This window comes from Penaeus chinensis, chromosome 8, assembly GCF_019202785.1.
Source record: "Penaeus chinensis breed Huanghai No. 1 chromosome 8, ASM1920278v2, whole genome shotgun sequence".
Lineage (NCBI taxonomy): Eukaryota > Metazoa > Arthropoda > Malacostraca > Decapoda > Penaeidae > Penaeus > Penaeus chinensis.
In genome coordinates, this window is record NC_061826.1 from 41,338,604 (window position 1) to 41,356,362 (window position 17,759).

The window sequence follows — 17,759 nt, forward strand, 5'->3', positions numbered from 1 at the left end:
AATTAGAATCACAGTAGATATATTACATTACATACTAACATTACCAAGAACGTGTATAAACATACCAATTATTAAAGTTTGTGATTTACAAAATGTATTTATGGGTAGTCTAAAAATAATTATGCAAACTATATATATGCATATATACATAGAGTACAGATAGACAGATAGAGAGAGACACAGACAGATAAACAAACAAAGAATATATGGAGACAGAGACAGTGAGAGACACAGACACCATGACAAACAAACAGAGATGAACAAAACAATCTATCTTACTTGAATGGCACTTCCTCTGGTATCCTCTCTTGCCGAAGCGATATTGGCCGTAGTTAATGGTCCCCAGACGCCTTTCTCCGGGGAACTTTCGAGGCTGCGTTATGACCACCTGTGGGAAGGACCACGCCACGCCTACGAGGACCGCTAGTAGCACCGTCAGAAGAAGCTGTTGATATAAGGAATGTTTTAATATATAGAGATTTTGTCTTTTTTTGTCTTACATTTTAGGGTGATTTGTTTTTTTGTTTTATTATGGTTATTATTATTCGTTTGTTGAGTGGATACATCGTGAAATAGGTGTTTGTTTTATCTTTATTATCATTATTTTTTTTTTTACAAATGCTTCGGGAAGAAGACTGAATTATACTTACAACTTTATTCATGGTGAGATTGTGCTCGTGTTTGCCTCTCGCGACAACCCTGACAAAGGAGAACAATGTTAGGATAGTCAGACAGTGGGAGATTTAGTGAGTAAAATGAATTGTCTGTTTATATATGCATGTGTGTGTGTGAGTGAGTGAGTGAGTGAGTGAGTGAGTGAGTGTGTGTGTGTGCGTGAGTGTAAGTTTAAGTGTGTATCTGCATGTGCATGGGTGTGGGTATGGGTAGGTGATTGCGGACGCGCGTGTGTGCATATCACATGTTCTGCTAATCTGTATTTGGCATTAGGAACTAAACGTATAGGCAGGACTTGCTAGTTACCGGATTCAGTGCCTCCGTATTTCTTGAAGAAGAAAAAGTCGTGGGAGATGCTCCTTGCCTTGTCCTGTCTGGCCTCAGTTGCGCCCAGTGTGGGAGGGAGTGACTAATTGTGTCCTTCCTAACGCTGGCAGTTGCTTTTGGAGACTGACCTTCGTAGCATGCCGGGCCAACATATATCGGGAATCACTCGGGGATGCCAAATTGTTATTAATTCCAGAATAGGACAGATCCTCGATTCTTTTTTTCTTTTCTTTATTTGGGGGGGGGGGGGGAGGAGAGGGAATGATTCGACACCAAAGTGAGTCTTTTGGTATAAATTTTAAGAAATTCCTTCATTGCTCGTCAGTTTTGGGGGATTAAATATATATGAATAATATAGCAACTGTGATCAAAAACATCAAACTGCCAAACCAAGAATTTGTACTGACTACATCATTTCCTTTCATCTGTTGCATTCTCAGTATTCGTGATACCTAGAAAAAAATATGACCACGAATCCTTACCAGTTCCTCTTTCTCTGAAAACGTCTTCAAACAGGAAACCAGAACAAAATACCTATGAACTGTGTATTTTTCCAAGATATACACATTGGCTACGTTTCTTGTTAGTAGTTAATATGTATAACAGTGACTCGTGCTTTGGCGTATTCAAATGCAGACGATTTCGTTTGAAGAATGATTCATCGCCACAAAACGCTCTGGTATTACGTTATTGTTTATTAAGAATCACCTTTGAAAAAATGATTTCATTATTGAGATATTTGTTCTGGTGTTTATGGATAATTTACGTCGGTGAGAACTGAAGGCTAATTTTAAGTCCATGTGTTTTTTTTTTCCATAGACAGGTTTCTCGCCCAACACAGATGCAATTTTCTCTACTTGATTCACATAAGAACAATTCGTAAACTAAGGTATATTTATGTTTATTCTTAAGATTACTGGTGAAATTTTCGATAAGAGTTTCTTAATTTACAACTGAATAAATCATTTAATACACACATTATGCATATATACATATGTGTGTGTGAGTGTGTGTGTGTACATATACAATGTGTATATATATATCCATATATATATGTAAATATATATATATGTATATAAGTATATATACAAACACACGAGCGCACACACATTATATATATATATATATATATATATATATATATATATATATATGAATTGATACACACACATACACACACACAGATTTATATATCTATATATCTATATATATATATGTATATATATATGTGTGTGTGTGTGTGTGTGTGTCTGTGCATATACAATGTATATATATATATATATATATATATATATGTGTGTGTGTGTGTGTGTGTGTGTGTGTGTGTGTGTGTGTGTGTATGTGTAAATATAAATATATGTATATATGTATATATACAAACACACGAGCGCACACACATTATATATATACATATATATGTATATATATATATATGAATTGATACACACACACAGATATATATATGTGTGTGTGTGTCTGTGTGTGCTCGTGTGTTTGTATATATACGTATATAAATACATACGTACATATATATATACCTTCATATATATGTGTATATATATGTGTGTGTGTGTGAGTATATATGCCTGTGTGTGTGTGTAAACAGAGATACAAATATAAACATATATGTGTTTGTGTCTGTGTCTTTATATGTGTAAACACACACACACACACATACATATATATGTATATATATATATATATATATATATATATATATATATGTAGACATATATATGTGTATATATATGTGTATATATATAATGTATTTAGATACACATGCATACTCATTGTATAGCAAGAAGACTAATAATTGCACGCAGTACATTAGTTGGGCAACACGCCGGGCCTGGCATTTGGATCAACAATAGTCTGGATCTAATAATAATAAGGCTGTTCTCTGTCGCAACTTTGGTCAGCGAGATCCGTGAACAGAGAGAACTTTCTTGGATTAATTACGCTCTCTTTCCTCTATAATTCCAGTGTTCCTACATATGATATATATGTATAGATGATTCTGTCTGATATATATGACTACACGTTTACAAGTGTAAATGTATAGAGATACAAACGATATTCCGAATATTTTTCAGGTTGGACATGGTGTACGGCCAGCCTATACGTGCGTCGCATGTTGTTGACCTGGACGCGTAGTATAGCAAAGGGTCGTGGAAGACTACACAAGGGAGCAATAATAAGTAAGTTATGTATGAGACCGTTTTTGTTGTTATTGTGGTTATTGTTGCCAATGTATGATTTGTTGTTTAAAATTATCTGCAGCGTCAACAGCTGAGGTCATTAGCGGACAATGAGGTACTAGGTCGAGTTCTAGAGTATTCGAAACGTTTAAGAAAATAATACGTCAGTTCTCGAAAGGATGGAGATATGTATTTGTTACGAAGAAAGAAAATAAATAGTGGTTGTCATTATCGAACTTGAATACAAAGAGCGAAGTCCATTAAAAAAAATTGCTCGGAGCCATGGAGTTTCCGAAAGACTGGACAGTCGAAAAAATGCAAAGTTCGTAAGAGTTCACTGACTTAATAATCTAGACATGACGCTCATCTTGGGGGTTCAATGACTATACTTTTTTTTTTTTTTTTTTTTTTTTTTTTTTACTCATCAGTTAAGTGAATTTAGAACCAATTCAGATAGATTGTCACTAAGATGTTAAATTCATTAAAATAATTTCCATCACATGTTTCCTTCCGTGTTCTCTTACAGTTAAGAATATTTTTATTTATCTATTTTTTATTTGTTCTTTTACGTTATGACATCAGAATCTTTTCAGCTTGCGGAGTTCAAAAGTCAACTGTTAACTAAGTAACAGAAAACGAGTGAAATATTAATATCGTTTATGATTGTACCAATAACGTTGACAATTATCATTATTGATGTTACCGAAAGGATAATTCTTATATTAACTGAATTTCTGTGTAAACATGAGAGGGGGAAAACTTGTCATGTGGTGATTCTTAATAATAAGTAATGTATATTAACTGAATTTCTGTGTAAACATGAGAGGGGGAAAACTTGTCATGTGGTGATTCTTAATAATAAGTAATGTATCAAAATGTGATACAAATATATCTTTAATAAATAGGTTAGGTCACATTATTGATTTCCATTTTTTTTTTTTTTTTTTAATTATTAGTTTATTTATTATAATCGTTCTCTTAGCTTTTCCATATTTTAAAATTTCATTTTCTGATTAATGTTTTGGAATCTTCTAAATCGTTAAACATGATAGCTACCAAATTCAGCATATCACTGATATATTAAGATTACATAAACTTTGTATCTTTCGGTCCTTTGGGGAAAAGATATATATATATTCTAAGAAAATATTTTTAATTTACAACGCTAAAGTATTTACAAAATAGTCAACAGTATAGTAACTATATAAAATATATAACAAGAATAACAATCTTTTAGCAAAAATAATATCGAATACTTGTGATTCGTTTCTGTACAATGTTGATAAATAAAACGTACGCACTCAACAATATTCAGTAAACATAACAATATATCACTCGACATTCATCAGAAAGTCATTATAAGCTGTGCTATTACAAAAATATAATCACTCAACTATACACATTCATTCTATCCTGAAACTGAAGTCCAACACTCTCCTGAACCAAGACTTTGAGCCAAACTTCAGACTGAAACTGAAGCCCCAACAATCTTCTGAACCAAGACTTTGAGCCAAACTTCAGACTGAAACTGAAGCCCCAACAATCTTCTGAACCCGGACTTTGAGCCAAACTTTAGACTTTCAGACTTCAAGACTTCAGATACACTTCTGGTAGTCTTCCGTGGTGTAGGATAACAATGAACTTTAGGAATATGATGAGAAAGCGGTGTTAGCGAAGCGATCAGGGTCTCGTCATATCTCGCCTGCAGTCACTGGCTTCTGTGGGTGGAGGAAATGCTGTGTAAGTCTACCTTCTTAATGTTCAATTTTAGTACTTTATATACTGTCGTTTGGTATGGCATTAAACTCATGAGAGAGGAAGAGGGAAAGGGAGGGAAGGAGGAAGGGAGGGAGGGAGGAAAGGAAAGAGAGAGAGAGAAGAGGAAACTGGACAGAGAAGAGAAAGAAACGACAATGAATATCAGAAAAAAACACAAAAAAAGATAAAATATAAACAAAAGTAAGGAAGAGAGAGAAACGGAACCACCTAACCTCTATTCCCTATTACGTATTACATCAGTGTTCCTTACCAAGTGTCTTCCTCTCTGCCTTCTGCTTGCGACTGCGTTGCTGGATAATTCGTACCCAAGGAGCGTTTCGACTTATATGGTTCGTCTTCAACGGTTGCTGAGGCGCCTACTAAAGTCTACGGAGTGATCTTGTTTACTTCCTACTTGCCAAAGCCTCCTTTCCCCTCCCTTTCCCCTTTATTCTCCTCCCCTCCCCCCTTTTTTTCCCCTTCCCTTCCCTCCCCGTAAGTCCCCGTGGAGGCTTTGGCGGCGAGGGGTCATTGCCCACAAATTACGTAGTTTTTTAGTAGTTTCCTTTTCAGTTCTTTCCTGTTAAAGAGAAAAGGAAGACTGGTTAAGAAATTATTAGGTAAACAATGGCTGTAGTACCATAATTCATAAATAAAAATATGTATACAGCCTTTTAATAAAGATCTAGGTATGTATACAGCCGTGTATACTGCAAGTATAGTATACATATCAACATCAATCTCTCTCTCAAATAAACCTAGCAAACAGTTGCACACAAATCGAAAAGAATCCTACTTACTAGAATGGTTCTTCCTCTGATATCCTCTCTTGCCGAAGCGGTACTGGCCATAGTTCACACTACCCAGGCGCCTCTCTCCGGGGAATTTTCTCTGCCGTGTTATGATCACCTGTGGCATAGCGCATGTCAGGCCCATCAACACAGCCAGCACCAGCACAATCAGCAGCTGTTTGGAAATGGATAAAAGGATATGGTTACTGATGGGCTTTTCCTTTGTATTTCTTTTGATTTTTTTTTTTTTTTTTTTTTTTCAATCATGGTCATTTTTCATATTATGTCTACTTTTAGGGGGAATAGTAAGTTGAGTATTTATTAGGGTTTGTCAATAGTTGAATATTACAATTTTACTGTTCTTCACTACCCATACATTACGATTAGATTTACTAGATCAAGGTAAATGTTTCAAAATTCACAAAAAAAGTACGTAAAACCTTTATCTTATGCATCTTAAGATTATAGATAAAGCGTGGAAATATACTTACAACTTTATTCATGGTGATTGGAGAACGCTGTTCACTTGCTTAGACGAAGTCTGTGAAAGGATAAGTAAATTATGAATAAATATTTTCAAACTTCAGTAAAACACACACGAACACACACTCAACGTTATATCAAAGGAAGATGAGGATATTCATTAACCAGAACTTAATATAACTCCATAAAAAAGAAAAAAAAAAAAAAAAAAAAAAAACATGAATTAAGTTCAACTCATGATCCTAACCTCTGTTAAATTATTGCTGTTGAGTGAATGTAATCCACTGGTTGTCTTATCTAGACGGTTTGTGTTTGTGACTGTCAATCCCTTCCTAAGACCTAACATATATAGTGGGTCACACTGAGTTGCCAAATTGTTATTAATCGTGCAATGTATTTTACTATCGACTGAATGAACCATGGCTGACGTTATTTTTTGATGTAACATGTGAAATATATTTAATTCTTATTGTATTTATGGAGTGTCTGTTGGGGTTTAGATGTGTTTTCAACATTTAATTCGCATGTTTAGGGATAATTACGTGTAATAAACACGAGTTGGCAACACTGACCGATTGCTTAAATTGGTGATATTGCCAGATATATATATATTTTTTTTATTGAATCTAATATTTATCCCTAATCTTTGTAGATCAGAATGCAACATCTTTTTCTTTATGCACCAAATTACAGTTTCTTAAAGTAAAATCCGATCTGGCAAATTGGACAAGCCTGTGAAAATTGTTAACTTTATTACAAGGTGCACGTCTCGATAGAAAGTGGCTTTTCAATATGGACAAGGGTTTTGTTTTTGATGTCGTGGCATGTTTTTATTTTTTTTTTTTATTTTTTTTTTTTTTGTGTTATACGCCAGAAGAGTTGACATATCTTCCTATCTAACAAAAATCATTATTTGATATAGAACACCGCTCTGTAATGCGTTTGTTTGACTTTGTATTGCATACCAATAGTTCCCAAACTTACTTCCTGGCAAAGGTGCGATTTTAGAGGAATTTTAATCATCTGACCAAAAGACGGAACATTCCTACACTGGTAAGGTCACTGAGAACCCCACACGCATCTGCAAAAAAAAAAAAAAAAAAAAAAAAAAAAAAAAATCCTTTCATTTCCAATATCCTAAACGGATATCCACGGGCATTGTGAGAAAAGGAAGCAGTAGGGAGGAATGTGGGAGAGGGAGATGCACGTGCCCTGGTACATGTGCACCAGCCGATTTGCATTTACAGCGACCCATCTTACCGACAACGGAAGAAGAATTTTAATTGGCAATCTACATTGAGTGTGACGTTATACCGAGAAAGGTGGAGGGGCGTGTGGGTTTAGAACGCCGGTGATATGACGTAAATGCTCGTCCTGTTTCAAATTTTCTTTCGAAAACCAATCGTGACTGAAATCACAATTCCCTCATCAAAATTTCTCTCATGCTCCTCAGTAACATGTGACAAGGTTATCCATGCTACTGTCGACTATGAGCCATACTGTAATGCAGTAAAAGGAAAACGTGGTTTGGTTCGTCAATACATTACTGGATGTTGTTTGGCAGTTGTTTTTTTTACAGTTGGCGGATCTGCTGTTATCAACTGCATGTCATCAAATGTAATAGGGAATTGTTTGCGAAAATGGTGAATACGTATGATATGTGATTATATCAACACCACAGTTGGCATTCTTATGAAAATAATCCTTTTTTCGATATTTCAAAATATTTCTCCCATATTAGAGGGTCACTTATGACATATATACATATATATATATATGTAACCATGCCAACTAGCTCACAATGAGAAAGACAGCATTGCTCTTTATTACTAATACCCTCACTATGTATTCAAAAACTTTTTCTTAAGAATACAATTTTTTAAAAGCCATTCCGAAATTTAGTTTACAGAATTGTACTTAATACACAGCAGGGAGCAGAGTAATTAAAAACTTGATCATGGTGCATGGGTCTTTTTTCACACCGAGCGTGGAATGCAACACAGATTTATAACTAATATGTCATGTAAAGAAGCACGCAGTTTGTTGTCCCATGTATTAGTTCATCCTTGATATGACTCTTAAGTTTTTTTTTTTTCTTGTTTTCTTTCTCTCTTCTTCCTTTTCTCCTTTTTCCAATAGCTTACTGAATTCTGGGTTATCCAAGTATCAGTGTTAATAAAATCAGTACACAATTCTTTAGCTGATAGGCAATAAGCGAAATGAGGCTGGTACCTACCGCAGTGTTTATTGTGTTGCCGATGTTATAATCACTGTAATGTAAATGGTGTGAGTGTGCTCGCGCACGTCCGTACGTGAAAACGCGCACGCTAGAATTGTATCACATAACATATCAAAAAACGATGCAGATATACATTGTAAAATCGCTGAGGAGGATTTCTCTATTTTCAGATAGGGATTCAGATGTCTGATGGCAGTTTCAGAGAAGTGGATCCAAGTCATATGCATCCCACCGCTACCACCAAAAACTTTCCCCAACTGTCACTCTTTGGAAAATGATAAAATTTAAATCCGATAAATTTCAGTACTTTAGCTCATTCTTTAATATATACAACACTACTCCAATTACAAATACCGAAGTATGTCCTATATTTATATAATCAACATGTAGCCATTCATCTTCGGTACTAATTTCAAAACTAATGCCCCACTCCTCTTACATATGTATTTTGGTTGTTTTATGCATTTTTTTTTTTTTTTTTTTTTTTTTTTTTTTTATGGTGATATGGTTTGTAAATATCTCATATCTTCATTCAGAAAGTGCAGAAACAGATGTTATTTGCATTGCAACTAGTGTGTCTTCATGTGCAAGTGTATATATACATTATATGCATATTTATATTATATATATAATGTAGATATATAAATTTATATAGGTGGGAGGCGGGGTATATAGCTATAGATGCACATATGTGTGTGTATGTGTAGGTAGGTAGATAGACAGATATTTATACATAGTATATAAGGGAGAGATTTTGCAGACATTGATTCTTGAGTTACTTTGACCTTGATACACAGACACACACACACACACACACACACACACATATATATATATATATATATATATATTTATATATATGCAGCATATATAGCTAGGTATATAGACAAATATTTATACACAGTTTATATAGAGAGCTGCCAGATTTTGCAGACAGTGAAGTTATTTTGGCCTTGATAGTGCCAAGCTGTTGTACTTTATCTGATGGTTAGACACATGAAGGCATATGCCCTGCAACCTTGAATTGAGCTAGAAATATTTTTCTTACTATGCTATAACTTGATATAACAGGATGTATGGCCAAACCCAAATTAACACTTAAATTACTTCTTCAATTGACACAAAATGCTATAGACCCAAATCATACTATGTTAAGGTATTCTATAGACATGCGCAACCCTCTTTAGTTTAAATTAATAATCTGATTAAAGAAAAGTAAAAAGCAAGATGAGTCCATTTATGTTTCACTATAATTGCCAGTTAGCCACAGTTATATCATGCATAGGATTGTCCATTTATTATAATTTTTCAGGCTGCTATGTCGATACTTCCCAAGATATCGACACATGATGTGGGGCTACTCAATAAGTGTAAGTATTATATATATCTTTTTTTTTTAAAATATTATTATCTATTCAGCTAAGTATTATTCACCAAATGTAGACAGTATGGCTTAAAGAAAGGAGCCGCTTTGAAAATCCACTTTAATAAAATATTTGGCAATTTTGATATACACTGTTTTTTTATATAAAATCACCATCAAAATTTTTACATCTTACACATTTTTCTCACCCCCCCCCAAAAAAAAAAAATAATAATAATAATAATAATATTAATAATACTTTCTGTGGGGCCATGTAGCAATATGAAAATTACGACGTTCAGTTAAACTGAACTTTATCTAACCTGTAGTACCAATATATAATTATCTTTCATATATCAATATAATAGAATGTTTCCATAATGCGTTCTTGCCCTATAGTCATGAACACCATTACACTATTCATAACAAGGATTAACTCAATTTGAAAAGATTAAAGATAGTGAACGGGGATATGGAGATACATTTGACATTTTCTATATTACAGACATCATTAACGGAAATCGTTTTTTTTTTTTTTTTTTTTTTTTTCATAAAAGAGATGAATTTGACGAATTTTTTTTTTTTTTTTTTTTTTATATATATAAGAGATGAATTTGACATTTTTTTTTCACAAGAGATGAATTTGACGAAAACAATTTTTTTTACATAAAAAAAACGAATTTGACGATTTTTTTTTTTTTTTTTTTTTTTTTTTACATAAAAGAGACGAATTTGACGAAACATGTTTTTTTTCATAAAAGAGATCAATTTGACGATTTATTTTCATAAGAGATGAATTTGACGATTTTTTTTCTTTTTTTTTTTACATAAAAGAGATGAATTTTACGAAAAACATTTTTTTTTCTTCTTCATAGAAGAGATGAATTTGACGATTTTTTTTTTCATAGATGAATTTGACGAAATTTTTTTTTTCATGAAAGAGACGAATTTGACGATTTTTTATATATATATATACATATATATAAAAGAGATGAATTTGATCAAAAACATTTTTTTCTTCTTCATAAAAGAGACGAATTTGACGAAAACCTTTTTTTTTTTTTTTTCATAAAAGAGATGAATTTGACGATTTTTTTTTTCTTTCATATGAGATGAATTTGACGAAAAACATTTTTTTTCATAAAAGAGATGAATTTGACGATTTTTTTTTTTTTTTTTTTTAAACAGACGAATTTGACGATTTTTTGTTATATATAAATATATATAAAAGAGATGAATTTGACGAAAAACATTTTTTTCTTCCTATACTACAGATGTCATTAACGAAAAGCGTTTTTTCATAAGCGATGAATTTGACGAAAAACATATTGTTTTCCCATAACAGAGGAAGATTTGACAGATAAAGTTTTTCTTTTTGACTAAAAAAAAAAAAAAAAAAAAAAAAAAAAAAAAAAGTAAATAAATAAAATAAAATAACATTTTAAAAAGATGAATACTACAGACTTTTTGACGAAAATTCATAAAAGAGATACACTTGACGATTTTTTTTTTTTTTTTTTTTTGGAGGCCTACAGCATGAACGAAAGATCGGAATGGGGGGAGTGCAGCAGACAAATATTAGCCACTGTCTTTTTGAGTTTAATAATATAAGTTACATAGTTCATAGATCAAGAATTATGGGGTAATCATGGTCTAGTAGACTCCCTACATTATGTTTTATTTGGTTATTCATCTCTTGTATTATTTATTTATTTTCTCTATTTGCTATATAACTTTTCGATTATTTTTTTATAAACTCTTATTTTTCACTTTTGAAACTGCATAAAAAAATAAAAAAAAACTTTCAGAATAATTTAACTCTGAGTCTCCGTCATGTGAAAAAAAAGTGAAATTCCATAATGTAAAAACAGAAATTCGGAAGAAGAAAATATTTCTCTGGATAATTATATACCTTTGAATTGATCATAAATCCTTTTAAAACGTTAAGAAGAAATACAAAATCAAGGCTACTAAGTGTATTATATTTTATTTTGCTTTTATGTAAATATTTATACGTTACCAACAAAGTGATATTTTTTCTCCTCTTCCTTTTCCTTCTTCCCCTTCTCTTCTTCTTCCTGCTCCTTCTTCTCCTCCCGTTCCTCCTTTTCCTCCTTTTCGTCCTTTTCCTCCTTCTCCGTTTCTTCCTCCACCGCCTTTTCCTCCCCCCCCCCCCCTCCCCCCACGTCTATCTGCTTGGAGGAGAAAGAATTATTGCCTTACCAGCTTCATTGCACATCCTTCAAAATGCTGACTGCATCGCCTGTTATCAGCATATCAGCAACCTGTCAACAGTATTATTCATTACCCGGAGAAATACGTGATTCTGTAACCAATGCAGAATGGTATCCCCCGATGTACTGTGTGCTTGGATGCCTTACCAAGTTTGAAGGTTTTATGTATATAAGTTCACCGTTTAGGTTAATAGAGTACAGGATTTCTTCTTAATTTCTTGGGTATATTTCGATGAGAAATTTTGAAAATGTGTGGTTTTATATTTTATATATGTATTTAGGATGTTTCAGGAAGAAATTATGAACGAGGATGGGAAAAGAGAATTCTGAAGAAGACATGTGATTTTATATATTATTTTATATATGAGGATTTAGAGAGGAAAAATATATGAATTAAAATGGGAAGAGAGAGATAAAAGCAAAATACCTTCTCTCACAAACATAATCCGTAATTAACGTTACGAATCTGAATAATACCCTCAACTAATACTCTTAAATATAGTTCATTGTTTCAAGTAGAAAGAAGAGATATGTATTTGAGTTTTTACTTTAAAGCAGTGGCCCCAAATGACAAACATACATGTCATGTCCAATATAATTTAAGTTTATTAATTGTGTTTACACATAGATGCTCCTTGATTTATATACATGTATGTGTGTGTGTATATATATATTATATATATATGTACTCATATATATATATATGTACTCATATATATATATATATGTACTCATATATATATTTTTCTTTGTGTGTGTATAACCAGGCCCTGTTTTTTTTGTTTTTGTTTTTGTTTTTTTTTTCCGAAGCACATTAATCCGGATCAATTTGAGCATATCTCAACGTGCCTGGGACGAAGAGAACAGGTTATGGAAACTTAACTGCTCGAGCTATTACAGTGACAGTTCAAAGAGGTTTACACACCACATTGTTTAACAGTCGATGGATCTTTGTGGTAATTCAGAAGCCGCCTAAAATTCGTCACATAATCCGTCGAAGAGAGCCCGGTTTGGTCCGAAAATTTACAAGCTGAGTGAGTCGAGCATGTAACTTTCTATTCTACACTGGTCAGGATAGGGGAGAGGTACCTACTTCGCATAAGGCGACCTGATGGAGTCGCGGACAGACAAGGAATACACGCTATACTTTGACAACTGGTACACCTCCCCTAACTTGTTCAACTGGTTCCAAGGGAGGAAGACAAACGATGCGGTCGAACCGCAAGGGGATGCCACGCGACCTTCTATACTAGGTTGCAGCAAATGAAATGGAGAGGAGCACTTCTTTTGATATGTTATGTATAAAGTGGACACAGGTCGATAATGGTGGAGACTGACAGACGGAACAAAAAGGAGATTGTATCATCAGACCCCGATTACAACGCAGGAATGCCTCGTAATACCCTGCAGTCAGAAGTCTCAAGTGGTACAAGAAACCCTTTCTGTACCTCTGTGACATGGAATGACAAACGCCCTTCTGTTGTACAAGCTGGTGGGTGGAGTCCTTGGGTAGCAGATGATTTTTCGACTGTGGATAGTGAGAGACCCCTTACTGCAGTATTTGCCTCAAGCTCCAAAGTATAGTGTGGCCGTAGACATCCTGCAGTGACGAATTCTGCGGTAAGGCTACAAAGGAAAAAACCCTAACGTCATCATAGAGATTGAGGTCTAGATGTTATGTTTGTCACTCACATAGTAAAAGGAAAATTACAAAAGCTCAGTGCCATATGTGCAAGGTATTCTGTGTATCCGGTTGCTTTCAAGATTACCATAACAAAGTGAAGTACTGAAATACACACTTCGCTCATTGTATATGTTGTTAACATAATTTTTTTTGTAAAGTATATGGAAATATTTACTGCATTTTTAATCCCCAAATGCAGTTTCAAGCTCATTGAGCTCACAAAAGTATTATTGAATATTGAATACGTTCTGACATTGGTAAAATGGAACAATTACCTGTGGTCCAGCCATTTCATAATTTCTGAAAAAAATATAAAAGTCCCTCTTTTTCATTTACCATCAAACATCGATGTATAGATTCTTAGGTAAATGTATACTACAAAGAGCTAATATACAGGGCTACGAATTATTTCATAATATTATCACATTCCTGAACTCTGTCAAATACTTCCTATTCGTGTCTCAACCACTGGAAAAAGACTTTTATTTTGAGACCTTCTCTAGTTTTCAACAAAATGGGAAGCCGATTTTCCTCGAACGCGATCTCCCACAACGCCCAAGAGTGAAATAAATACCGTGACGGGACACTGCACCACATAAGGTAAACGTGTCACAAGGCTGCATACACTAACGTAGAAAACTGCGACCAATAAGTTAGGAGCTTGATTATCTTAATGTCAGTAATGGTAACAGCAGTGTATATGTTAATAGCATTAGAAAAAAATATAAATATAAGGAATGGGAAATCAGTTGCGGGCGATAGATCTTACGTATTGACCCCTTGGTGCCTTAACACTTGTGAAACCATCTGTGTCACAAGATTTCCTGAAAAAAGTTGCAAGACAAATCCGAATCCGATGAGTTATAGTGGTTTTTTTTTTTTTTTTTTTTTTTTTTTAGTTTATTTTACTTGTCTCGTTCTATTGTTTATTTTCTGCTCGGCTTATTGTTTTTTTTTTTGTTTTTTTTTATCTTTGCTTTATGTTTTTTTCACTTTAATCTTCTTAGTTTTGATATAGCCATTCCTGTATAATAACATAGCTTCATGGTGTTTTTTGCTAGACAGATATCATTAACCAGTATCCAGTTATAAAAAGGAAAATTTATGGACTAAAATATACAGTATTCATTTATTGCAGGAACACAATGGAAATGTACAAAATAAATACACATATGTTATTGTTTTTATGGTTAATAATCACAATGTAGTATTTGGCATAAAAATATCACTATCACGACGAAATCACAAATTATACAAACTATCACAGGTACTCTCACAAAATATACAAACTATATTACAAAGATTATATCACAAATTGTATTACAAACATACATCACTATAAGACATGAAATACTGTAACACCTGATACCTAAGGATAACTAACCATTATGTATTTAGTCTTGTAAGAAGTATACACTATTGAACACCCCAAGACAGCTAACTATAATGTTACTTTGTCTGCAAGTATACTATACACTTTGACGTCTAGTTCACCACTTTTTGTACAGATAGGTTGTAGTGTGTGTTGTTTTGTGTCTGATTATTTGCGTATACTAAGGCAAGAAAAATCTTCGTCCCTTGAGAGTAGGTTGATAGCGTGGTAGACATCAGTTACTTCCAGGATTTTGTTGTTTTTTTCTTTTCTTCTTCATCTCTGTTGGGGTAAATTGAAATAAAGTATAATCAGACTTGTAATGTCGATATGTGTCTTTTTTATTGTCAGATTAGATGCAATGGAAAAGAATCTTCTAATGTGCTGTTATAGAACTTGATTGTGCAATAAAAAAAAGTGATGTATTCTGTTAGATTTCAAGGCTGTATCTCAAGTTTATATATATATATGTGTGTGTGTGTGCGCGCGCGCGCGCGTTCGTGCGAGTTGAGTTTGGTATTACTTTCCATAGTCTTTTAAACGTTCTAATCTTACCCAAAAAAGAGCTTGTTAACCTCAAAGCTGATTCAAGGCTGTATCTATTTTCAGTCCCGTTTTCCTGTTAGAGAAAGGAATAAAGAAATCAGGAACTCATTCTCCGTAAACAGTTCTGTGATAAGTATATTATACAACAAAATCATAATATAACCACAATCAGCATTTGGATAATACATCCTACATCCAAATACATAAAACAAAAATAAAAATAGCAGTAAAACAGACTTCCCAGGATTCGACCTTTAAAGTAACAATAACAACAGATAAAACAACAGAACCATAGTTAAAGTAAAACAGACTCACTAGGGTTAGACTTCTTCTTGTACCCTCTCCTGCCGAAGCTGTGTTGCCCGTAGTTGGTCCTCCCCAGGGTCCTCTCTCCGGGGAAACGCTTCTTGGTGAGCACGACCCGCTGAGGCAAGGCCGTGGTGATGCCGGCAAGAGCGACCAGCAGCAACAGGAGCAGAAGCTGTTGATGTAATACGAAGGGTCCTACGGTTTACTTAATGCTTTTGTAGGTGTTGGTGTTACTATATCAAAATGCTGGTATTATTCTATTGAAAAGAGATGAAGGCTTGATTTGATATCTGTTGATGTTATTTCAAGAGAGGTAGATTGAGTTATGTAAGAGATAACTGTATAGTATGTATATTATTTATTTATTCGTTTGTTGTGGCAGTGTCAAAAGAGACAGCGATTAGGTTCTGAATGTGTATTTATCGCTATACTATAGCGAATATACTAAACAGAGGTGTTTTTTATGTGATGAATATACTGAATTCTACTTACGAATGTGTTCATGGTTGCAGGTAAACTCGAGTTTTTTGATCTGTAAATAGAAAATGAGATTAAATTAATTAAGTTCTACATGCAATATATATATATATATATATATATATATATTTAGGTATATATATATGTGTATGTATGTATGTGGATATATATGTGTGTGTGTGCGTGTGTGTGTGTGTGTGTAAATATTTACATATATATATGCAAACATATTCATATGCATATACATTCAACTAGACATGCATTATAGATACGTACATCGTGTATACATGAATGGGTAAGTATTTCATACATATATATGTAGCACACATATCCATATATACTAACGCATACATGTCGCATACACAAATACATATTTACACTTGCATATATACATGTGCCGTTTTCAAACTGCCATAACCAGTTGAAAGCAGATTCCTTGATATTCTCAGAAGCAAAGATAAAGTTCTACCTTGCATAATTATCAAATATATTTTCATTATATAACTACCTTAGCGTCAAGGATAGTGCGAAAATCTATCGCTTCCCGACTCAGTTTACTTACATGCAAAGCAGGAATGACCTGTTTCCTGAGCAGAAGGTTAAAGACTGCTTGTTCTTGATTCGGAGTCTTGCTTATATCGTGATATTCTGCGAGGTGCCGAATGCTAAATTCCCTGCCGTTTAAACTGGACTACATTTTTCATTATCTGTTTTAGTACCTGATCAAATCTGGGATAAAGTTTTTTTTCGCCAATTCTTCTTAATCGGGATAATAATGATCCGTACATCAGTCTGGAAAAAAAGTAAATCAGCTTAAAAATATAATTTGAAAACATGAAAATGATTAAAAATCACGACATAGCATCTGCACCGGACCAGGTCAGTCCTCGATGAGTAAAACTTTTTTTCTCTCTCCCTCTCTTTTTTTCTCTTTTTGGGTTCCTTAAAATTCGGCCATGAGTTATCTGCGTAGGAAAATTCAGGCTTAAATGTGATTCCTTTCTACGTTGTAATTTGTGGAGACACGTGTATTGAGATACTTTAGGTCACATGAGTGTGTTGCGCGGAAGTGTATGCAATGGTGCACAATTCTGCGGGTGTGTGCCTGTGTTTGTTTGTTCATTTACTAGATGCATAACCATACCGGGTGTGTGTATTATGTATGTATTTGTATATAAATACTTATATTATATATATATATACATGTATATATGTATCCATATAGATATACACATATATGTTATGTTTATATGTACATATATATAAACATATGCGTGTGTGTGTATATATATATATATATATA

General features: G+C 33.6%; 3 long non-coding RNA genes across 3 annotated transcripts in view; all 3 read right to left on the bottom strand.

Annotated features, from left to right (window-relative positions):
* Positions 1 to 1,142, bottom strand: part of LOC125027944 — a 2,068-nt gene extending 926 nt beyond the window's left edge. The window contains exons 1-3 of the long non-coding RNA XR_007115073.1: positions 982 to 1,142; positions 651 to 699; positions 280 to 445 (exon numbers count right to left, since the gene is read on the bottom strand). This is a non-coding gene — a long non-coding RNA (uncharacterized LOC125027944). The remainder of the gene's footprint in view (positions 1 to 279; positions 446 to 650; positions 700 to 981) is intronic.
* A 3,194-nt stretch (positions 1,143 to 4,336) lies between these two features.
* On the bottom strand, positions 4,337 to 6,576 carry LOC125027943. The gene is made up of 5 exons (XR_007115072.1): positions 6,480 to 6,576; positions 6,241 to 6,290; positions 5,759 to 5,924; positions 5,230 to 5,538; positions 4,337 to 4,918 (listed from the first exon to the last, which is right to left on the bottom strand). It is a non-coding gene; the product is annotated as an uncharacterized LOC125027943 (long non-coding RNA).
* Positions 6,577 to 14,867: 8,291 nt separating this feature from the next.
* LOC125027945 lies at positions 14,868 to 17,059 on the bottom strand. The gene is made up of 5 exons (XR_007115074.1): positions 17,019 to 17,059; positions 16,472 to 16,511; positions 15,986 to 16,151; positions 15,680 to 15,743; positions 14,868 to 15,406 (listed from the first exon to the last, which is right to left on the bottom strand). It is a non-coding gene; the product is annotated as an uncharacterized LOC125027945 (long non-coding RNA).
* Between the last annotated feature and the right edge of the window lie 700 nt (positions 17,060 to 17,759).